The following is a 22,203-nucleotide window of genomic DNA, read 5'->3' on the forward strand; positions in this document are numbered from 1 at the left end:
AGTAATGTCTATATCTCTCAGTTTTTTCAGGTGGTGAAATGTCTCTGCAATCGCTCGAACACCATCATCTCCAATCTTATTGCCTTTAAGAGAAAGATGTGCTAGATTGCTCAGGAGGTGAAGCCGCTCAGCTAGTGATGTTGCTGCCTTTGCTGATACCCTGCAGTTAGTCATATGTAGTCCACTCGTTCCTTCTAGGTATGGGAAAAGGTTAACCAGAGCGGTAACATCATTATCCGACAAAGTCCGATAAGATAGCGATAATAATGCGGGACGACATGAAATCACACCGCCTGTGCTTGTTGTCACGTTCGGCAGTGCCTCCAAGGCGTTCAGCACGGAGGAAAAGAACTCGCTGTACGCGGAGAAGCCATGTGACGTCATGTACTCAGTTCCAGATACGACGCAGAAGGTGACAGCCTTGGACAAGGTGCAAGGGAGATCGCCTCGAACAAACCAGTACCGACACGTCCAGTACCAGAAGAACCTGTCCTGTAACAGTGACATCACGACCTCGTTGGCAGCATAACTTTCCTTCAGAGCCGTGCCGACATCGCTGTCTTCTCCGAAGTAATCTCTGATGTACAAGGTCCACTCGAGCTGCCAATCTGGAACAACAGAAGACGACATGTTTTTCTAAGTTTTCAAACCAACATCATGTAGGTGATTAATCATTGTTTTCTACCAACCCTGCCAAAATCCATGTCCCCTGATGTCCACACATGTTACTCCGGCAGGCATGCCTGTGACGTCACTACCATTACTAACGTATTAACAACATCAAAAGTGCCATTTTGTGCTTTAATAGTGCTTATTTGAGTGGATCAGAAAGTCGTTAAATGTCCGAAAGCGCTCGAGCTAGTTAACTGAAATGCAAATAGGGACACCAACATGGCGACGGACATCGCGATGACGTCACGCGCTTTATTGCTGATGTGCCAAATCTCAAATTAATCAACGTCGCCTTTTTTTCATTTTTATAAAACTGGTCAACATTGGTCAGCAATATTTATCGACTTACCCCTTCCCTCTGTTGTGCACCATGTAGCCTGTGACGTCACTCCGGGCAGCTGTGCAGACGACATTGTCGAGGTCGTTGGAAGTGTTGTTTGGTTCAGCTGCAGTGACAAGAAATGTATACAAAACTCTCCTTAGTATCACTTGTCTCATGTTGTGATATTAGAACAAGAAATCCCATTCACTAAATGTGTGTGTGTGCTCTTGTGTATGCGCTTGTGTGTGTGCGTGCGCGCGCGTATGTGTGCGCCACGCTGTATCTATGAATGTTTGTACAGACGCGAACGTGTTCGTATGTATATGTGCGTGTATCTACGCGCGTGCGCGTGTGTGTATGTTTGTGTACATGTAAATGTGTATGTGTATGTGTATGTGTATGCGTGTGTGTTTGCGTGTTCATTTGTACGTATGAGATACAAGAGATATGCATGGAAAAACCTTACCATGTCGTCAGGGCGGATACTCAGCACGCTGCGTTGGTTGAAGATTACGGCGACCACAGTTGCCACAATAACGGCAATGATGACACCAGCACAAACACCCACCATGCACCCTGGACGGCACCAGAGGAACACACGACAGTTCTGACTGCACCTCGGGTCATCGCCGTCTGTAAAACAACATATGTATAAACTGCTAGGTAAGGGAAGAGCAGTATTGATGAATGTGGCGTCGATGGACTACAGCTCGTGGTTAAGCCCCCCTCTCACAGGACCTGCGGCACGTTGGCGGCGTCGCTGCGTCCTAAACTGGATTTGTGTTACCCTTGACTTAATATTGGGAACATCGTTCAAAACGTAAAAGTATGACCAAAAAGACAACAAAACATACAAAGCTTAAAAAGATTCGGTTTTTTTTTGTCAATGAAATTCGTTGAGTGCTTTGTCAATTCGATCGACCGCAACGTCCAGTGAGAGGGAGACTTTAGGACAGCGAAACGGGATCGAAAGATCATGGGCCTGGGTTCTATTCTTGGCTGCACTGGACTAGACGTTGTGTGTAAATGGTTGCCCGACTTCGGTTGGGGAGATGGAAGACGGTCGAAGGAGAAATAGAATGGGATAGATTCCGCTTTCTGGCAATACCATCGGCATATTCACGACAAACTGTCCCCTCGGCTCTTAAAAGGCTATACCTTTAGCTTTACACTTAATGCTTAAAAAAATGTAGGACGAGAATATTCATCCTTTGGAGCGATAAAACGAGGAAAACTGAAAAGTGATCATTGCTTTGTTGAAATGCGCGTTACTCACCCCTGCAGCCTCCCCTGGTTCGGTTCCCCGTGCGCACCGCATCTTGTGCTGTGACAAACTCGGGATCCAAATCTGCATAAACATCATCTGATGTTGGCTGGCCAAGTTGATTGTCGTCCATTTCGTAGAAAGCTTTATCTTTCTCATCAGCTGAGGCGACTTCCATCTCGTAAAATGGCTGTTGTTGTTGTTGTTGCTTGTCCTTGGCAGCGGTGACATCCATCTTGTAAAATGGGCTTTCTTGTTCTTCATCAGCAGGGGAGATGTCCATCTCATAGAATGGTTGAGCTGCGGCCAGTCGGATCGCATCTTGTGCTGACAGAAAGTCGGGATCTAAATCGGCGTAAACGTGTGTGGATAAGTTGGAAAGTTCCTCGTCGTTCTCGTAAAGTACGTGTTTTCCATCGTTCTCGCAATGTCCGTGTTCTCTATCGTTCTCGTAATGTCCGTGTTCTCCATCGTTCTCGTAATGCGCGTGTTCTCTATCGTTCTCGTAGTGTCCGTGTTCTCTATCGTTCTCGTAAAGTACGTGTTCTCTATCATTCTCGTAATGTCCGTGTTTTTCATCATTCTCGTAGTGGGCGTGATTTTTATTGTACTGGTAATATTTGTGTTCTTCATCGTTGACGTTATGTCCGTGATTTTTATTGTACTGGTAATATTTGTGTTCTTCATCGTTGACGTTATGTCCGTGATTTTTATTGTACTGGTAATATTTGTGTTCTCCATCGTTCTCATTAGGGTCTTTTGATATGACCTCTCCGCCTTCAGCACCCTTCAATGCAGACTCCTCGCCATATTCTCTAACAGGCTTTAAGACTGCTTCTGTGTCTTCCCTGGCACGCAATGCCTGTCTCTGCCAGTCGAGGATCCGTTTGGTGGACCAGAACCTCTGTCCTACCCGTCTGACGTATAGCGGGTCCGGCGGGCGGCAGGGGACATCGGCCGGCTGAGCTCGCGGCTCCCTCGGTCGAACCGCAGTGGGTGGGGGCGCTGTACGTAAGTAGAGAAGAAAATAAGGATAAGGGACAAAAGCGTATCTTATTACCTGACTGTCTAACCTTTATCAATGTATTAGGGACAAAAGCGAGAACAAGTGACATTTGACAAAGGTTAAAACACATTCCATAGAATTTAATGTAATTCGTAATCGTACAGCTCAAGTTAGAATAGGGTCTGTCTAGATTGTTTTTATGTAATTCTTAGATCATAATCTATTTAATGGTGTACACAGCTCTCTCTCCCTGAACCTTCAGTGTGTGTGTGTGCGTGTGTGTGTGTGTGTGTGTGTGTGTGTGTGTGTGTGTGTGTGCGTGCGTGCGTGCGTACGTGCGTAACGTTACATGTGTGTGTGTGCGTGTGTGAGAGTGTGTGTGTGCGTGCGTGTGTGTGTGTGTGTGTGTGTGTGCGTGCTTGCATGTGTGTGCGTGCGTGCGTGTGTGTGTGTTATTGTTTGTTTGCTTGTGAAATAATAACTGGTTCTACTTGCCACTGTTAGCAAAGATAACAAGCAGAGGTTTCGGTCGAGTAGGGTAGGAGTGTCTGGGATTTTTAACGTCTCTCTCCCTTCACCAAGCAGAGGTTTCGGTCAAGTAGGGTAGGATTGTCTCACGAAGGGAGAGATACGTTAAAAATCCCGGATACTCCTACCTTACTTGACCGAAACCTCTGCTTGGAAAATATATAGGACAAAACCATTCGCACGGTTAAGATATTTCACGAATAATTTACGAATACGGTAACGTTACATGACATCACATTAGCAATTCGGGGAAGAATCACGACGGTTTTCTGTCGGGATTTTTTGCAAATCCAGCGCGGTTGTCCTTCGACCTTAGGGGGATTCGGGCTAATCGGAAAGATTTTGTTTACTTTGCAGGAGGAAAAACAAAACGGCCGACAGTAGCGGCGGCGGCGAAAACAACGTGCCGCATTTCAGAATACTCGCACGACGCAATGACGTACGTTTATTAGTCTATAACATTTGCGAGGAACTGGGGTTCAGCATAGTTAACAGGAACCGGAAGTCAGATTTTGTGCAAATCTTTCACATCGGGATATCAACTAAACACTGGCGCAAACTGCTCCCATCACCCTAATAAAAAAAGGAAATTTTGCACACACAAAAAAATAAATTGTTGTTCATTGTTGCTGTGGTTAATGTTGTCAACGCCAAACACATAACCATATTCTTACAAAAAAACAACCCTGCATTCTTTGTCGTGTACTGCACGTGTATTGGATACGAAAGATGCTTTAAGCAACAATCAAGTACATGTACATATTTTACAACAATATACTGTTGGAAAAATGTCACCTTACCTGCTGTCTTCCTACTTTCATAAAGTCTCTCCAATTCGTCTTCACAGGATGGACCCGTCTGAACCGACGCCCCTGAACTCTTCACACTCTCCTTCTGTAGTAATGGCGGCTTCTTCTCCCCTTTTGCCAGTGGCGTTTGGGCAGTTTCTCCGCCTTCAACACCCAAATTCTTCATCGCATTTGCCTTCCGAACCTCCATATTGACGTTTTGGTCATGCAGTCCTTGTTGTTGAGAAAATATAGTTTGTATCGTCGCTTTCCTCTCCCCGAGAACGTGATTGAGCGTCTAGCGCGACGGAAATCGGCTTGAATATGCTGATTTGAGATTCCAGAATTACGTCAATTCGACATTAATCGTACGTTATTGGCTGAATCTGTTCCGTTCGTGTCTGCTAGCTAAATCTTAAAATTGGTAGGAGAGACGATTGTGGGAGTTTTGTTTACATATCTAGCATAAGATGGCCAAGTCGGTGGTTACCGGTTGCCATGGCGACGACAATTTTTCAAAATGGCGGATTTTCACCTTGTGAAGGCAGTCTCGCCCCAAATAGACCATGTTTGGCCTTCTCTGACTGCCACAAATTAACATACATTTGGTTGCTTTTTATGCTGTTAGCCATATCAAGTTTTACTGAAAATATTTTGTAGTGAGATGCAGTAAATATTTAAAGTTAACCTGTCTTCGTGAAGTTCCAAAGTTGCCTTTCATTATCAATAGCTCCTTTACAAGTGAATGAATTTGATCAAATTTTGGTACATCTTGGTAATTCAAGCCCTATCATTAAAAAACGTCACCACACACAAGGCGAAACTGGTCTGGGTTTGGACTTGAATAAAGTTGCTAAACGGGAACTATGCGGCAACCGCCTCTTTTCTGAAGATGTGGCACAATTTGACTTGAAGCTGTCTATTACAATTGCCTGTTGACTTTTTTACAGTTAGAATCAAAACCTTTGTATACATCATATCTAAAAATAAGTTACAGCCCATAATGGAACGGACAGCACGCACTCGCACGATTAAACAGATTGTTCCGGGTACTGGACAGCATTCACAACTTTTCCCCTTGAACAGCATTCATATAAAGAAACGGTTTGTCCTTGGCACTGAATAGCATTCACACAATAAAACAGCTTGTCCTTGATGCTGAACAGCATTCGTATAATGAAACAGATTTGTCCTTGGTACTAAACAACATTCATAGAATGAAACAGTTTATACTTGGTAATGGGCAGTATTCACATGATGAAATAGTTTTGTAACTGGTGTTGAGTACTGTTGACAGTATTGACACACACATGCACATACACACACACACACGCGCGCGCGTACACACAAACACACACACACACACACACACACACACACACACACACACACACACACACACACCAGATGACGACTTCTGTTTAAAACTTAAACCCCAGTATTCTAATCAAACTGCAGTCGTTTGTGTATTTCTTTACCAAGAGAAGAGTTTTATTCTAGGTACGCAATCTCAGAACGCAGTAAGTCGCCAACTTACACAATGGAAGGAAAGGGAACCGTTCATATATTCTGTCAACCAATCTTTGCGGATATCAAGGAAAAATACTGGAAATCAAACCCTGAAATTTTGACGTCATACGCCTTAGTGTGTTGTTGTTGTTATAACCTGTCTGAAACAGAATGGTCCGAATACCAAAAGTTAGAAAATAGAGTGAGCACGCTTAACAACTCATATTGAAGTAACAAAATACAAAGAGATAGCAGTAATCATTTCTTCAAAGCTTTATTACCATATCATATATAAACACTGCATCACAAATACACGCACACATCTTTTCACCAAACTATTACAGGATACTAAAAGAAGATAAGATAATGTTTTCTAATAATTTTCAGTTACAGTGCATACACATGAACTGAAGAACACATTCTATTAAGAGCGTATGTAGTTATATTGAGAGTTAATGATTATCAGTTATAAACGTGCACTTGACCACAAAATAGATCCTCTGCATATGATAACTGCTGTGTAGGGTATTGATAACTTAATAAGGTAGCAAAACATTTTTTTTTACTTAACAAGACACTCTTGTGGGCGAAACTATGTAGTCTAAACTATGTAGAATTAGCAACACAGTACAATCTGCACACATTTTAGAAGACGGTAACATCTTCTAACGTAGCCTAGAGGCCATCCGGTTATCGGATGGCCCCCATGCTGTTCGAACGCAGGACCGGGAACCCTCCGGTTCTGTACTTGTCAACGTCAATTAACATAACTCTGCCTGGAAACACAAATCCACCACCCTGAAGAGATCTCCAATGCGTCTTCCCCAAGTATGATGCAAACACACTGTTTTTGATTCAAAGTGGCGGATATATGCAATCTGGCAGATAAATGTTAGGTTAAAGTACAAACTGCGTTTTGAGCCTTCGCAAACAGAGGCATTCCCCTACACTCCAAGCAGTTCGCCGGTCCCACCAACGGTGAAAAACTGGGCATGTGATAAAATGTCACAATCTTCCCCACCAACTTCTGCTTGGAGAGTAGCATATACCCCTAGTCTGGGGGCTCTTTAACGTGCTTGATCGAGGGCGGCATCCTACAAACACGGGAGGTTTAACGTCCCTTCCTTTTGACGAAAATTTCTCGCTACCAGTAGTATGGTAGCGAGTGTGCATATGGGCTTACAGAAGTAGCCTCAACCAGGCCTTCGCAAGGGCTTGTAGATTGTAGAATTTGGCAAAAGTAGGTTGAATGATTGGCCAAGAGTGAGCCCGTGACAAAAGGTACCATTTCCCTTTGGAAGGTCTGTGCCCTACCCGGGCAAATGAAACCTCATGGCCAAACTCCCCTGGAAAATCATTCTCCCTATAGCCAGCGTAGTCAATCTGGTAGAGACTAAACTGCACAAAGACACGCGTAATTGTATTTCAACACTAATCATATCAACTACATGCGCTACAATCTCAACCTACACATGCTATATTTTCACGCTCAACTTAAATCTACGATATATGGATATTTTCATATCCATGACGAGCCTACTGCGTCTCTAGGACGTGAGGCTCTGAAGGGAGGCAGACAGCAACTTATGCTTAGGTCACAATTGGAAAAAGGGGCCCTGCCGGGTAGTTCCCGGGCCGTTTTTGGCACTTCCGGGGGTGACCCCTACGTGGCCCCGCGGGGCACCCTGCGGCTACCGGGCTATTTTGGGGCACGGCGGGGACCCGACAAAAATTTAGTTCTGACTTAAATTCTACCCGGGCCCCGCGAACAAAAAAACGCCGTGACCTAACCGTGAACACACCGAGAGGTACCTCTCCGGTTGCTGGCAGTCCACCGGGACAAATAATAATTTGCTTGTTTGTTTGCTTGTTTATTTATTTATTTGCACACCAAGAAAATCTATAATACATAATACAGTATGATAAACAACAAGTGAAAACAGGTTCAGGAGGAGGGAAAAGCGTATATAGCTTATACTAGGCCCTCCTCGTCTATACTTATCAAACTTGATTATGAATCATAGATAATATAGCAAAGTAATAAATGATGATCAAATAAGTAATGGTACAAATTAGAATTAGATAAGAACTGAGCACGTGACTCTACTACAGGGGTTATGATGGCTTTTCATGGCACTTTTAAACGTCAGAAAAGAGGTGATTGTTTGTATATTTATCGGAAGAATGTTCCATATTGTGACATATTTTCATTTTACGGAGAACTGTGCTAATGATGTGCGGAGGATTAATATAATAGGTATAATAATTGTGTACAAGTGCATTAGGGTTTGGGAAAATATCAAGATTATCGGGGAATATATAAGGAAGTTAAATGTTAATATATTAATTTGTAATTTACTGATATCGTGGATAGCTAGCATCTTTAAGTTTTGAAATAAAGGAGCCATGTGTGAGCAAAAGTCAGAAGCAGTGCTATCCTTGTGAATTTCTTTTGGAGAGTTATAAGAGGCTGTAGAGTTGCATGGCAAGCGCATCCCCAAACAATATTTATGTTACAGTAAGACAAATGCGGGTATATAAGGCTGTTGCATATAGTTGTGACAGTCTTTTGAGGGTAGATGTATTTGATTTTCACAATAACACCAATTGTTTCAGCAACTTGTTTACTTATAGCAGGGAAAGACTTTCCAGTTTAATGTGTATACTTCGTAAGACCGGGTCAAGTGTGACGTTGCAGATCAGGTGAGCATAACTAAAGCGAGAACTTCGTATATCGTGTTTCTTTTTTAGCTCCAGTGCAATTGTATATACTCCTCGAGATATGACGAGTGCCCCCCATGAGCCTGCCTGATGCCCGACCGTCGTTCGCGGGGCCTAGGGATCCTACAACTGCCCCACCTGGATGTGATAACCACGCGGTACCCTGTCGCCACAAGGCACCTTCAGAGCAACTGACGGGTGCCTGTCGGAGACCGACAATGAAAATTATACAAAAATGCCACCGAGTACCTGTCGGAGCACCCCGGGACACCTGCAGGGCAGCGTGAAGGAAACTTTTGATTTTGACCACGACAGCCGGTGCCCCCAAAACGTCAGAGCCCGGCCGGGGCTACATCCCCGACGGGCACCGGCGCAATTGTGACCTAAGCATTACGTGTAAAATATCTATTCCAACATTCCGTACAAAATCCGATCTGACAAAGGCACAGAGAGAATGAATTGCTACAACCTAGTGTTTCAACTATGATAGCAACGCAGGGTAGGCAGACGGGCCATATACAATGTAATACTACTGATAATTGTGTTTTGATCGGTTTCTTAAAAGCTACAAATCCAAGCTACAAATCAGGTACAACTGATTTCAAAAGTTTCAATGCTACAGACAGATTTGAATATGTCTTAAGATGAAACAACCCCCACAATGAAAAATTAGGTGATTATATAAAAGACTGCTTTAATTATATACTTAGAAAAAAATACCTAAACTAAACTAGCCCTACTCGATTGTAACACTATATCAAAGGCTAATGCTAGCCCTTATTGTATTAGTTTTTAGTATGTTAAGTTTTATTCTATACCTCTATTATGTACAATGCATATGTTTAAAAGCTGTTGCATTACATTGTACAATGTACAATTACCGTGCAATAAAGTTCTTCTATAAGATAGTTAACTCTGCATGCATTTCAGCATACCAACACATATCGCATCAACCATAGTCTAGTATCAACCAAACTCAAACAAACTATGCATGATAATCTCAACTTACATAGCTTTCTATGTTGACATGCTAAACTTAACTCTAGGATATATCAATATATGTCGAACAGACTCGAGCTTATGGCGTCTCTAGGACGTGAGGCTCTGTTAGGAGGCAAACGGCAGCTTCTGTATTTTATACCTATTCCAATGTCCGCACAAAATCACATCTCTTCGTGCACTTCAAATGTTACGTTATGCATGTCGCTGGCATGTGGCATGTGTAATAAGGTGCGCTAGCATTGTATTGTAGTATTAGCTGAGTTCTGGTACTTTTTAAGATGTCCTTAGGATGACGTCTGTTATGATGATCTGTTCTTAGAATGATGGCTAGAGTAAATGACCTGGTAAGAAATAATGACCTTCTCTCCAGGAGGGCAGAGCATGCTTCTTGGATGACCTGACCTTATTTGGGACTGTCCACTACTCCTCAGAGGAAATGACGCATGATGACTCAATAGTAGAAGAATGTACCTTTTTCTAAGAAAAAGTTACGTAGGCGGATAGAAGGTATATAAAGAGAACCGATGTACTTGAAGTCAGTCTGAAGTCTGGACTAGAGTTAGTTTGGAGTGGACACCCGATGTAGAGAGGACAGAGAGAGAATACAGATCAACGTCTTAACGATGTAGCGACTCCTTGTGTTTCCTTGGGTTGAGCGTACCACTAACATCGCAGCTATACTAACGAACTTCGTAAGGGACACACCATCGAGGCCAAGGTCAACATCAGCTACCCGACCCCCCTTACACATGTTCGTTTCTGGGCTCTAACGAACCCGACACATGTCAGCAACATGTATAAGAACTACATCATTATTAAGGTCCAAGAAAAATACAGGTATCCCTAATACATTGACTGAAATGTAGCTCCTTTAGAATTGTAGTCTTATACAGCTGCTATGAACAGAATGCACTGTCATCCACTGTCATTCCAGATCTCAGTTTACTAGGTGATAAAACATCTCTACTAGATTTTGCATCCGGCGTTTGTTGGTGCCAACCAGAGCTAACACTCTTTTTTTTGTAAGATTTGTTTTGAAACGGAGAATGACGTTATTTCTTCAGTGTGCCCTAACTGATAGGTTTAGTAGCATATTCCTTGTTGCCACCTACCTGCCCCGTGACTATACAAAACTTTCAAGGAGCATCTTCAGTCAACAGTGCTAGGGATATATTATCGACATATCTTAGATGTCAATAAGTTTGCAAACAAAATGATCAGAAGAACCTTCGTGGGAAGGGTGTTCAGTTCTGATGACTGCGCATGCTCCGTTTGCAACCATGGAGACATGAAAAACATACTCGCCACTGGCACATCCATGATAGTGGGATTTAGGTACTCATAGGTCAGACTTCGGCTCATTGTCGTACTTCTTTTAGCGAAAAGGACGAGCGAAAATGAGCCGAAGTCAGGTCTCTGCTACGATAGTTAGATCGGGTGGGTTAAAGGAAGATTGCCTTCAGTATTGGATCTGTCTAAACATATGCATCCTTGACAGATACATTGTTGACACATCCAGTAGTGAAGGCAATGTACTTGATAGAGAAACTCTTTATTTCAGTCCGTGTCCACGTGAAAACTGTAACCAATGGTATACCTTCCATTTGAATACAATGATGACAAATGGAAGGTCGTCAGCCAAGATGTCACCCTAGATAGGGGTCACCTTTGTTATTTCAAAATCTTTTGTAACATCGTTGTCAAAATGTGCTTAACAACCGCAAAGGATTGCTGCACTTGACTTCCACATTTGCCGTTTCCCATTTTTCCAAACCTTTTCTGAATGACACGGGACTGAATCAGTTTTGCATCCTCCTCGCTACTCATGGTCCCCTCAGCTAGTAGCTCTTCCGCCAAATCTTCCCTACGGATGTACTTAAGGGCGCTTACAAGCTCACCGAGAGTGAAGCTACTCCCTTTCTTTTCCTTACACTTCCGGAGACCTTGGTAGAGCTGTTCACAGCTTCTGTCTTCCTTGAAGTCGTAGAACACCTGGTCGATGGTGACGTCTTTGAGGCCCAGTTTCCGCAGCAGGCGTCTTGACTGGCTTGGTGAGATGTTATCAGCCACGTAGTCCAGTTCTTCTTCTGTCACTTTGTTATCCATCCAGGAGACTAAAGAAGGCATATGTTTCGCTTAATGTGCTAAACTGTCTGTAATTACGTAAAGCTCAGCACAATCAGCAGAATTGAACTGTTATTTACTTCACGCAAGCTGGTCTTGTACACATACCAAAAAAGGCTATTATAGAACCTTGCAAAACTTGGCATTGATCATTATGACGATACTCTCTTCATATACATGTCATCATGACACATGCACTAATATATATTCAGAAATAAGTCCGCCTCTATGAATTCTCTCTACCAGAAAGTCATTTTAACTGACTGAAAAGTAAACGGTCATGTCAACCCATTAAAAGATTTCCCAAAGTTGACGCAGGCTTACCTTTTCTGTGCTTGCAGTTGACCCGTACACGTATCTTCAGGGCAGTATCCATGGCTGGTGCCGTTCTTATCTCGAACACGAGAAGGATGGATCTCCTGTTGGCATAGCAAAGATGTTAGGATTACTACTTCTTCGTTCATTTTGCCTTTGAGATTAATCATTTGGGCTCTTTCGTTGATATGCCATTTCGTCATTAGCTGCCCGAAGTGCATGACGGGAAATGGGCGGCATTTTTGGTTAATCTGAACCCTTCGGTGTAATTTAGCACAACCATGGAATTGATTAAGAATCAGAAGCTTGAAAATCATCGTAATGCGTAAGGGATTTCAAATGTAACGAAGATGGACCCTGTCCACCGTGATATCTTGGCTTGGCAGATCCACCCTATCGATGATGCCAAGAGCCCTTACAAGCTTGTTAAGAGAGAAAGAACTCCCACTGTTTTCCTTACACTGGAAGAGGCCTTGATAGAGCTGTTCACGGCAGCGGGCCTTTTCGAAGTCATGGAAGACCTGCTCAATGGTGACGTCATTGAGTCCCAGTTTCCGCAGAAGGCGCCTTGACTCACTGGGTCGGATGTTGGCAGCCACATAGTCCAGTTCTTCTTTTGTGACGGAGGAGGAGGAGGCTGAAGAAAGGATATCCACGGAGGAGGCTGAAGAAAAAGTTGAAGCTGTTATAGCTAAAGCCTATGATTGTATTTTATGTACATAACGATTTTTCATATCCAGAACAACTCCATATTGTTGATGGTATACCTATGATGGTATTGTTTACACAAAGTCACTTTAGGTTATCGGGTATATGTGCCTCACATATTGCAATATTGATGCAGCCTTACCCATTCTGAGCTTTCGGTGTTTTCAATTGGCCAGTGGCAGGACTTCGGTTCTCGCTTGCGATGAACAAAGATGCTTTCTAGGGACAATAAGACAAATTTCAGTTATTCTTTATTTACATCGAAGCTTGTTGACAGAGCTCTTGCTTAGATGAATAGCACGGGCAGTTCGACTAAGTTACTTGTAAGAAAAATATGTGGTGCAAAATAGAAAAAAAAGTTCAAATTTTGGTACCTGGAAGCAACTTCATTCGCACAGACTTAATGCACAGAGAATTAACACAACAAGCCAGAAAAAAAGCACAACAAAAAACACAACCAAGTAGCAGGGGTGCTCAAATATAAACTACCTCCCCATGGCCCTTTGTGCTCTATTCACGGTTCAAATATTTACGCTCCCGTGACTCAGATATGTTGCAACAGGAGCCATTGTTACGTCTTTTCTTTTCAGAAGAACTCGATCACCTGCCGTCAACTCTATGTAATCTTATACTGTGACTCCCGGGGCGAATAATGGATTATACTACGTGTGCAATACGCAGGGTCAGCTTCAAGTTCAAGCAGTAAACGTGACATTTGGAAAGTCTGTCCCTTGGACTAGTACGAAGAAACCTTGAGACGATTTCTCGCAGATCTTAGGAGGAAAAATCGTAACAATATCTGATTGGAGATAGCTCTGATATACAATCATAGTTCTAGCAGAATGATAAACAACATCGTGGCTAGTTGTATCCGGCTCGGCCCCTGTAGGTTTGTGATAGGATATTTGCGTACTGACAAAAGAACATTACATATTAAAAATTTTCTCACCTGTTTTGTTCTACGCCTTTATGGAACATCCGATGACCACATTTGGTGGAGAGGAAGCCTCCGTTGACGTTGTTGAAAGCCACAACGCTGTAGTCTAGAGGTTTTGCAGACCCAAAGTTGGAGCTGTCTGGAAAGTTTGGAGATATTCGCATGGGTCAAGAAACTGCCAGACGGCGGTAAGATACGGCAGTCAAAGTGGATATCTTATCAACCACTGTATTAATGAATCCATTAGTGACAAGAATGTTCAGAAACGATGACGATTATTCTCTCTCTACGCCTTTCCCTCCGTACGACAGCCTTATCCAGGGCAATAAAATGTTGCTGAGGAATTGAACTGGAATTGGACTTGAAGTGGATAGTTTGCTCCAGGCGATGAAGGACCGAAAGACTTGGGCTGCAATCTCGACTCGTAACTGGAAGGTCTCGACATAAGCAAGTAAACAAGAGGAATTGGCATAACACACCTAAGCCCTTATTGGTGACATGTCACCTGATCAACCGCGCGCAGCCAACCATAACGTGACACAACTGCACATACAGTACGTCAGAAAAATACCCAGGTTATAAATAGAACTGGACTTTCCGTGAGAGGGTCAAAGGGATCTATTGACTTCCATAGTTTGATGTTGTTGTTGTTGTGTGTATGCGTGTGTGTTTGTTTGTTTGTTTGTTGGGGGAAGGGATATTTGTTATTTCATTTTTCGCTATTTGATCATTCTTCTCCATCTTTTGTATACAAATACTGTTTTATACTTGATTACTCTAACCAAGAAGGTTATAACTATATAACCCCCTTGCTCTAACAAGGCTTACTGCTTCGATGCTCGTGGTGCTGAGAAAAGAGAAAGATTATTAGCCATTCAACCGCCGACCTGAACGTCAAGTTAACATGCCTCACATAGTAATATTGATGCACTTGACAACTTACCAAGATATCAAATTACGAAGAGAGAACTTCTATCAAAGCTTTATTAGCATCTATAAGCAGTACAAAATAAGACTCATTTCACAAAATCATCTCATGAAACTAAAAGTAAAGCGAAAACTAGTTAACTTCCTGTCCTGTCAGATATAGCAAGGGGGCTATATAACCTCCTTGGATATACAAGTAGGGAAATCGAAGTACACGTTCTAACTTTTAACACATTTTCCTTTCAGTATGGATATTATAAACCATTTAAAGCTAAAAGTGCTGGGGAAAACATTTCAGAACGCAATCGATCGATGTACTTAAAAGTATTTCTCTTCACGTTATAATTGTTATGTTATGAACCAAGACATACAAAGATTTCCAACAAAGCACTGATTCACTGACAATACGGAGATTACAAATCAACTTCAAGATGCTCTCGTTGTAACGTTACAATACAAACATTATAGATCTAATATTATGTAACCTATTGAGAAAATAGCAACAGAGTGCAACCTACGTATCATGTATCAACACACATCGCATCAACCAAACTCTCTTATCGAACAAACTCTTACAATCTATGCACAATACAATATAATCACAACTTATAGCTTTCTATCTTTTTTTTATTTTAAGCTTAAATCTAAGATATCTAAATATATACAAATGTCGAGCCCATCGCATACACATATTGTATCAACTGGTCTCTCGTATCAACCAAGCTCAAACAAACTATGCGCGATATAATCTCAACTTACAACTTCAACTTCAACTTTCTATATCTGCATGCTAAACTTAAATCTAGGTTATATGAATACATATATATGTCGAGCCTACAGCGTCTCTAGGACGTGAGGCTCTGTTAGGAGGCAAACAGCAGCTTCTGTCTTATATACCCATTCCAATGTCCGCACAAAATCACATTTCTTCGTGCACTTCCAATGTTACGTTATGCATGTTGCTGGCATGTGCAGTGTTCGTTTCTGGACTCTAACGAACACGACACATGCCAGCAACATGTATAAGAACCTACCCAACATGTCGGTAACCGTCTGTAACCTCGATCACGGCAATACTGACTGTGCTTCCTCGCACTGCAGCCAGGTGTCGCTGCGGCAATGCGAAGAATGTGGTCCCAAACGTGACTGAGTCCATACCCCCCTCATCACTATCCAACTCCGGATCCAGCGACGGGCTGTCTCGTTGGCCTCCCGGAGGTCGTTGTCTAGGCAGGTTGAACGAAGTTCGCAGTTATGTTGCTGTACGGTTCGAGGGTTAGACTGCACTTGTAGCCTTTCCCCCATCTCAGTATGGCGTCTCTGGTCTTGGCTACCTTGGATCTGACTCTGTTGAGCGAGTCTCTCCTTGGTAGCCGTTCTTCATTGTAGGTGTCTTGCCAGGGGATGGTAATGCCTGGTGACGATCCATGACTGGAGTAGACTGTGATGAGGGGATCCAGTAGATACGGTCTCAGTCACGCAGCGACCGCATTCTGCACACGACAGCAGTAACAACTGGGGGCACCGCGAGGAAGAGTCAGGCAGAATTGCCCTGAGGAAGTTGACAGACAGTCGCCAAAACACGGCAGCTAGGTATAAACTATTGGTTGTGCGACAAAGAACGTTGTTATCCGGTTATTTACAAACCTGATGAAACTGTTCACACATCTAACCCATTGTTAAATGTTAGCCTGGTATCCAATCCTATGCCGACTCTGGTTCGCGTTCTGATTGCGTCCCTAGAGCTAGACTAGGACGGATGCCAGTAGGACAATAAATGGCTAAGTTTCATGCTGTTCTCCTAATTAGATGCGATGAATACAAGGAATAAGTACTACAGAAGCTATGCTGCCTCCTAATCCTATCCAGAGCGATGATATCAACCGACTTAATATTAACCAACGGGTTCAGTTTCCTTCGAAATAGCAAGTTCTCTTCAGAATTAAACCACTCCGAACCTCCTCCACATCATACCCTTTAGTTGACATAGGATATGAGAAAGAGTAGTCGGAGGGTGGCAAAAGAAATACGTCAATTGTCATCTACCAACACAAGCAGCACAAACAGCTTTCATCCAGTGAAAAGCTGTGTGTGCCGGTTATGCAGTAGATGACAAAAGAACTAACTCCAAGTAATGACTATGCCATCATTATCAAAGTTCAAGAAAATACCGGTATCCCTAATACATTGACTGAAATGTAGCTCCTTTAGAATTGTAGTCTTCTACAGCTACTAAGATAAGGTTGCAATGTCATCCACTGTCATCCCAGATCTCAGTTTATTTGGTGATGAAACATCTCTACTAGATTTTGCATCCGGCGTTTGTTGGTGCCAACCGAAGCTAACACTCTTTTTTTGTAAGATAACGTTTTGAAACGGGGAATGACGTTATTTCTTCAGTGTGCCCTAACTGATAGGTTTAGTAGCATATTCCCTGCTGACAGTCACCCCGTGACTATACAAAACTTTTAAGGAGCCATATTCAGTCAACAGTACTAGGGATACATTATCAACATATCTTAGATGTCAATAAGTTTGCAAACAAAATGATCAGAACAACCTTCGTGGGAAGGGTGTTCAGTTCTGATGACTGCTCTGTTTGCAACCATGGAGACATCAAAAACATACTCGCCACGGGCACATCCATGACAGTGGGATTTAGGTACTCAGAGGCCAGATTTCGGCTCATTTTCGTGCGTCTTTTAGCGAAAAGGACGAGCGAAAATGAGCCGAAGTCAGGTCTCTGCTACGATAGTTAGATCTAGTGGGTTAAAGGAACATTGCCTTCAGTATTGGATTTGTCTAAACATATGCATCATTGACAGATACATTGTTGACACACCCAGTAGTGAAGGCAATGTAATTCATAGAGAAACTCTTTATTTCAGTCCGTGTCCACGTGAAAACTGTAACCAATGTTATGCCTTCCATACAATGATGACAAATGGAAGGTAGTCGTCAGCCAAGATATCACCCTAGATAGGGATCACCTTTGTTATTTCAAGATCTTTTGTAACATGGTTGTCAAAATGTGCTTAACAACCGCAAAGGATTGTTGCACTTGACTTCCACATTTGCTGTTTCCCATTTTTCCAAACCTTTTCTGAATGACACGGGACTGAATCAGTTTTGCATCCTCCTCGCTACTCATGGTCATCTCAAAGAGTAGCTCTTCCGCCAAATCTTCCCTACGGATGTACTTAAGGGCGCTTACAAGCTCACCGAGAGTGAAGCTACTCCCTTTCTTTTCCTTACACTTCCGGAGTCCTTGGTAGAGCTGTTCTCGACTTCCATCTTTTTCGAAGTCGTGGAACACTTGGTCGATGGTGACGTCCTTGAGTCCCAGTTTTCGCAGCAGGCGTCTTGACTGGCGTGGTGAGATGTTATCAGCCACGTAGTCCAGTTCTTCTTCTGTCACTTTGTTATCCATGGAGAAGACTGAAGAAGACACATGTTTTCGCTTAATGTGCTTAACTGTCTGTAATTACGTAAAGCTCAGCACAATCAGCAAAATTCCACTGTTGTTTACTTCACTCAAGCTGGTCTCGTACATACCAAAAACTTCTGCTATTATAAAACCTTGCAAAACTAGGCATTGATCATTATGATGATACTCTCTTCATATACATATCACCATGATACATGCACTGACAAATATTCACTGAAATAAGTCCACCTCTATGAATTCTTTCTACAAGAAAGTCAGTTAAGTAAACGGTTATGTCAACCCATTAAAAGATTTCCCTACGTCAGTCAGCCTTACCTTTTCTGTGCTTGCAGTTGACCCGTACACGTAGCTTCAGGGCAGTATCCAGGGCTGGTGCCGTTCTTATCTGGAACACGAGAAGAATGGATCTCCTGTTGGCAATAACAGAGATGTAAGGATTACTACTTCTTAGTTCATTTTGCAATCATTTGGGCTGTTTCGTTGATATGCCCTTTCCTCATTAGCCGCGCGAAGTGCATGACGGGAAATGGGCGCCATTTTTTGATAATCTGAAGCGCCGTTGGTGCAATTTAGCGCAACCATGGAATTAATAAAGAAGCAGAAGCTTGAAAAATTATCGTAATGGGTAAGGGATAATGGAATATGAATATTTGCGCCGCGTGAGATGGGATATTGCTTTGCAAATTTGATGAAAAATCAGGGGGAAGTTAACAGCATTAGATGGTGGGAAGCCATCCCCATCCCCTCCCCCGCAAATATATGAAATAAATGTATGGCAGTTTATGTTTTTCGCTGGTGTCGAATATCGACAGAGCATACAAAGGAGTTCAGAGGCGCCGAAGGTTGGCGCTAGAGTAAACAAAGTATTTTTAGATTTCCGGGGAGTTCCGCGCAAGGGTCGACGGGAGTACAAGGGAGTATTTACCAACCGGCCCTTGTGTGATCAGGTAAATGTGATGGCTGTTTCTTCGCTTCCAAAGATCACTGGGAAGGTTGTTCTCCTCTACAGGCTATCACGTGGCTGTGCAGCCCAATCCTCGATCTGCACGCCCTGCTGCAGGCCGGGCATATGTAAACATTGTTTAAACTGCGTTCTGCACATTTTTAACGACCCGCCTCCTCCCGGGGAAACGTGCAGAAAACATATGGTCATGTAGGAGAAGGTATCGTTTAAAAATTTCAGTACTAAAAAGATGTATACTATAGGTTGCAAGAACAGGCGTAAACAGAGACTGAGCCGGATTCTCTAAGCTGATTGCAATGATAACAGTACTAACGTAACAGTTTCTCAGTTCCCTACATTCTCGCCCAGAACAATCGCCTGTTATATGCCCTGAATGATTTACAACGTACAGCATTAGGTGTCGTGGACCGCATTGTACTTAAGTACATACTAATATATCAAGCCAGAAAAGCTTGCCAACATATATATAAGACCTGACTGCACTATGTAGACTCGCCCTATTCTGTGCAGTGGCATATATCAGGCATGTATCCCACGGGTAACTATCAACTTAGTATTGTGACTATCAAAGGATAATCTTAAAGGTACTACCGGGTATATAAAGTGAAGCCCGCGCTGTCTCCTACGAAAACTTGGCGTCGGAACCCAATTCACTGCTGACTGCGGTTCAAGATCGTTCAAGAGTAGATTCACTGTCTGGAAACTGCAGGCAAAAATTGTATCAACAGACTAACAGACGATCGTAGAATACGTGATTGGTTAAAAATCTTGTAACAAATGAGATTTACACTTTTTGTCATGTCTTAAGAGTCTCTTACCGCGAGATCAGCAAAGGTCCGCTTGTTCCCCTGTGGCCCAGTTGGGGAAATGAAACCTTGGTGTTGGCTTACACTCTCCCTATTGGTGACAACAAGTCACCAGATTGGCTTGGACCAACCATGATGTGGCAAACAATCTTGCAGCTCGTCAGAAAAAATCCCCAGGCTATAAATATATTTGGGACTTTCAGCTGGAGGTAAAAGGGGCGTTGATATTCTGGCTTTTGTTCAGTCATTTAGTGCGCATGCTGGCATTTTTGCTTAAGTCTTTCCTTTTAATTTTTTGTCAACATGGTCTGTTTCTTAGTGTTTGATAGCACACACGAACCCTTTTAGTAGCACTTCCTCGATAACAACGACACAAACTGTTTATTATATCCCACGGGAACAGTCTGTGTTGTTAACACAAGCGACATTACGAAACCTTTGGACATTGCTAACGATCCGAAGTACAAGGTTGAACAGGTGGCTCAAGTGTTGCTTCGTCATCTACTTTACTTTTTTTTTTTTTCAACAAGTTCTATTTCTTCTTAGTGTTTGATAGCACCAAGGAGGTATAACCTCCTTGATAGCACACACGAACCCTTTTAGTAGCACTTCCTCGCCAACAACGACACTGGGACATGATAAACAGTCAGGCTGTGTTATTGTAAACACAAGCGAAACCATTACACCTGACTACCAATCCGAAGTACAAGGTTCAACAAATGGCACGAATGCTGCTTTGTCATCATTATGTAACGTTGTAGATTAAACCTACGCATGCGCAATAGAGTCTCTACATGAAGATCGCTGTACACAATATGCAGACTATAGAACATTCCCGATATTAATTCTAGGTCAAAGATTAGTGACAGACTGACAGATGAAACATTATATATCGATGCAACCATTAGTCGCTAGATGGCGCTCCTAAACGGTGAGACTCCATCGAAGCCTCGGGCAGTATGGCATACCAGACCTCCACTGTGAGATTCCTGTATGCATACTAGTAGCTGATCAACTGCTGCCCTTTCAGACGTGTGATTCATAGTCACCTGCACGATTCATATCAGCAAAACTTCACAATTATGAAGCTCAGAAAGATAATGAAAATTTGTGCCTGTACTGGGCTCCATCGGTCGATGCAAATTAAAGAATAGTAGAAACTGGCCAAATAGACAAATATAACACGCCAGAGGGTTTCGCTGGACGAAGAATACAGTTAGGGGCAAACTGTATTCCTCGTCCGGCTAACTTCTCTGGTGTGTCTATTTGGCTAATCTCTACTATTCTTAGATTTGCAGCGACCTACGGAGCCTGGTAGAGGGAAGAAAAGGAGCGCCATTTACATCCAGCGACCAACCGTGATATTGCAACTGTGACGTCCAAAATGACACTCAGAAGTTTCTCAACTTCATCGTTTAGATCCATCAAGGTTTTCAAGAACAATATTTGCGCCCCTTAACAATTGTGTAATGAGAAGCATTAACTGGAATTTCATTTTTTATAATCATCTTAATTAATCATTCGGGCTTTTAAGGGATAAACATGTAGTTATAGTCCTGGACGGAAAGCACTTCAAAGTAATAAAACACATAACTTTACACTGGACATATACAGTTATTTCAGATGGTCTATTGTAGGAACTGATGATACAATCGATTAAAGTTATAACAGTACCGACATGCACCAGACGTTACCTGGCGCCCAACTGTGCATCTGTCTCGCTCAGACAGCACCTGTTTGTGACAGGTTTTTCTTCTCACCTGTGTGAAGCTCACCAGGTGAACTTGTGGGAGAATAGCGGGGAGGAGCAGCATCCGACCCGGCTGGCAACTCCCATTCACTGAGCGGGCCTCCTTGGGTGATGGCGCCTGGGTCACTGTAGGGGCAGCAACTAGATACTAATGGTCAATTGCCGTCCGGACGAGCATTGGAATTATCCATTACATAATTCTTGGGAAAATGTTACAGATTTTTCTATCATACTTTTACAATGAACTAAATATTTTGAACATGATCACCACAGACACGGTATTATAGTAATGACGAGGTGTAAGACTTGGTAGAAATATTGAATATACATGTAATATTTTTTTGTATCTGTGTGGATTGGAAGTTGGACCTATTGACCAAGTCACTAGAACGCATTTGTACTTGATTAACCA

The 22,203-nt window shown here is 42.7% G+C and overlaps 3 long non-coding RNA genes across 3 annotated transcripts; all 3 read right to left on the reverse strand.

Moving 5' to 3' along the window:
- Positions 1 to 6,347: 6,347 nt before the first annotated feature.
- Positions 6,348 to 12,892, reverse strand: LOC136431148 (uncharacterized). Its single transcript, XR_010754988.1, has 2 exons — positions 12,261 to 12,892; positions 6,348 to 11,926 (listed from the first exon to the last, which is right to left on the reverse strand). It is a non-coding gene; the product is annotated as an uncharacterized lncRNA (long non-coding RNA).
- A 4,348-nt stretch (positions 12,893 to 17,240) lies between these two features.
- Positions 17,241 to 18,866, reverse strand: LOC136427763 (uncharacterized). Its single transcript, XR_010754510.1, has 2 exons — positions 18,587 to 18,866; positions 17,241 to 18,261 (listed from the first exon to the last, which is right to left on the reverse strand). It is a non-coding gene; the product is annotated as an uncharacterized lncRNA (long non-coding RNA).
- A 339-nt stretch (positions 18,867 to 19,205) lies between these two features.
- On the reverse strand, positions 19,206 to 20,125 carry LOC136427769 (uncharacterized). The gene is made up of 3 exons (XR_010754511.1): positions 20,054 to 20,125; positions 19,827 to 19,938; positions 19,206 to 19,325 (listed from the first exon to the last, which is right to left on the reverse strand). It is a non-coding gene; the product is annotated as an uncharacterized lncRNA (long non-coding RNA).
- Between the last annotated feature and the right edge of the window lie 2,078 nt (positions 20,126 to 22,203).

This window comes from Branchiostoma lanceolatum, chromosome 1, assembly GCF_035083965.1.
Source record: "Branchiostoma lanceolatum isolate klBraLanc5 chromosome 1, klBraLanc5.hap2, whole genome shotgun sequence".
Lineage (NCBI taxonomy): Eukaryota > Metazoa > Chordata > Leptocardii > Amphioxiformes > Branchiostomatidae > Branchiostoma > Branchiostoma lanceolatum.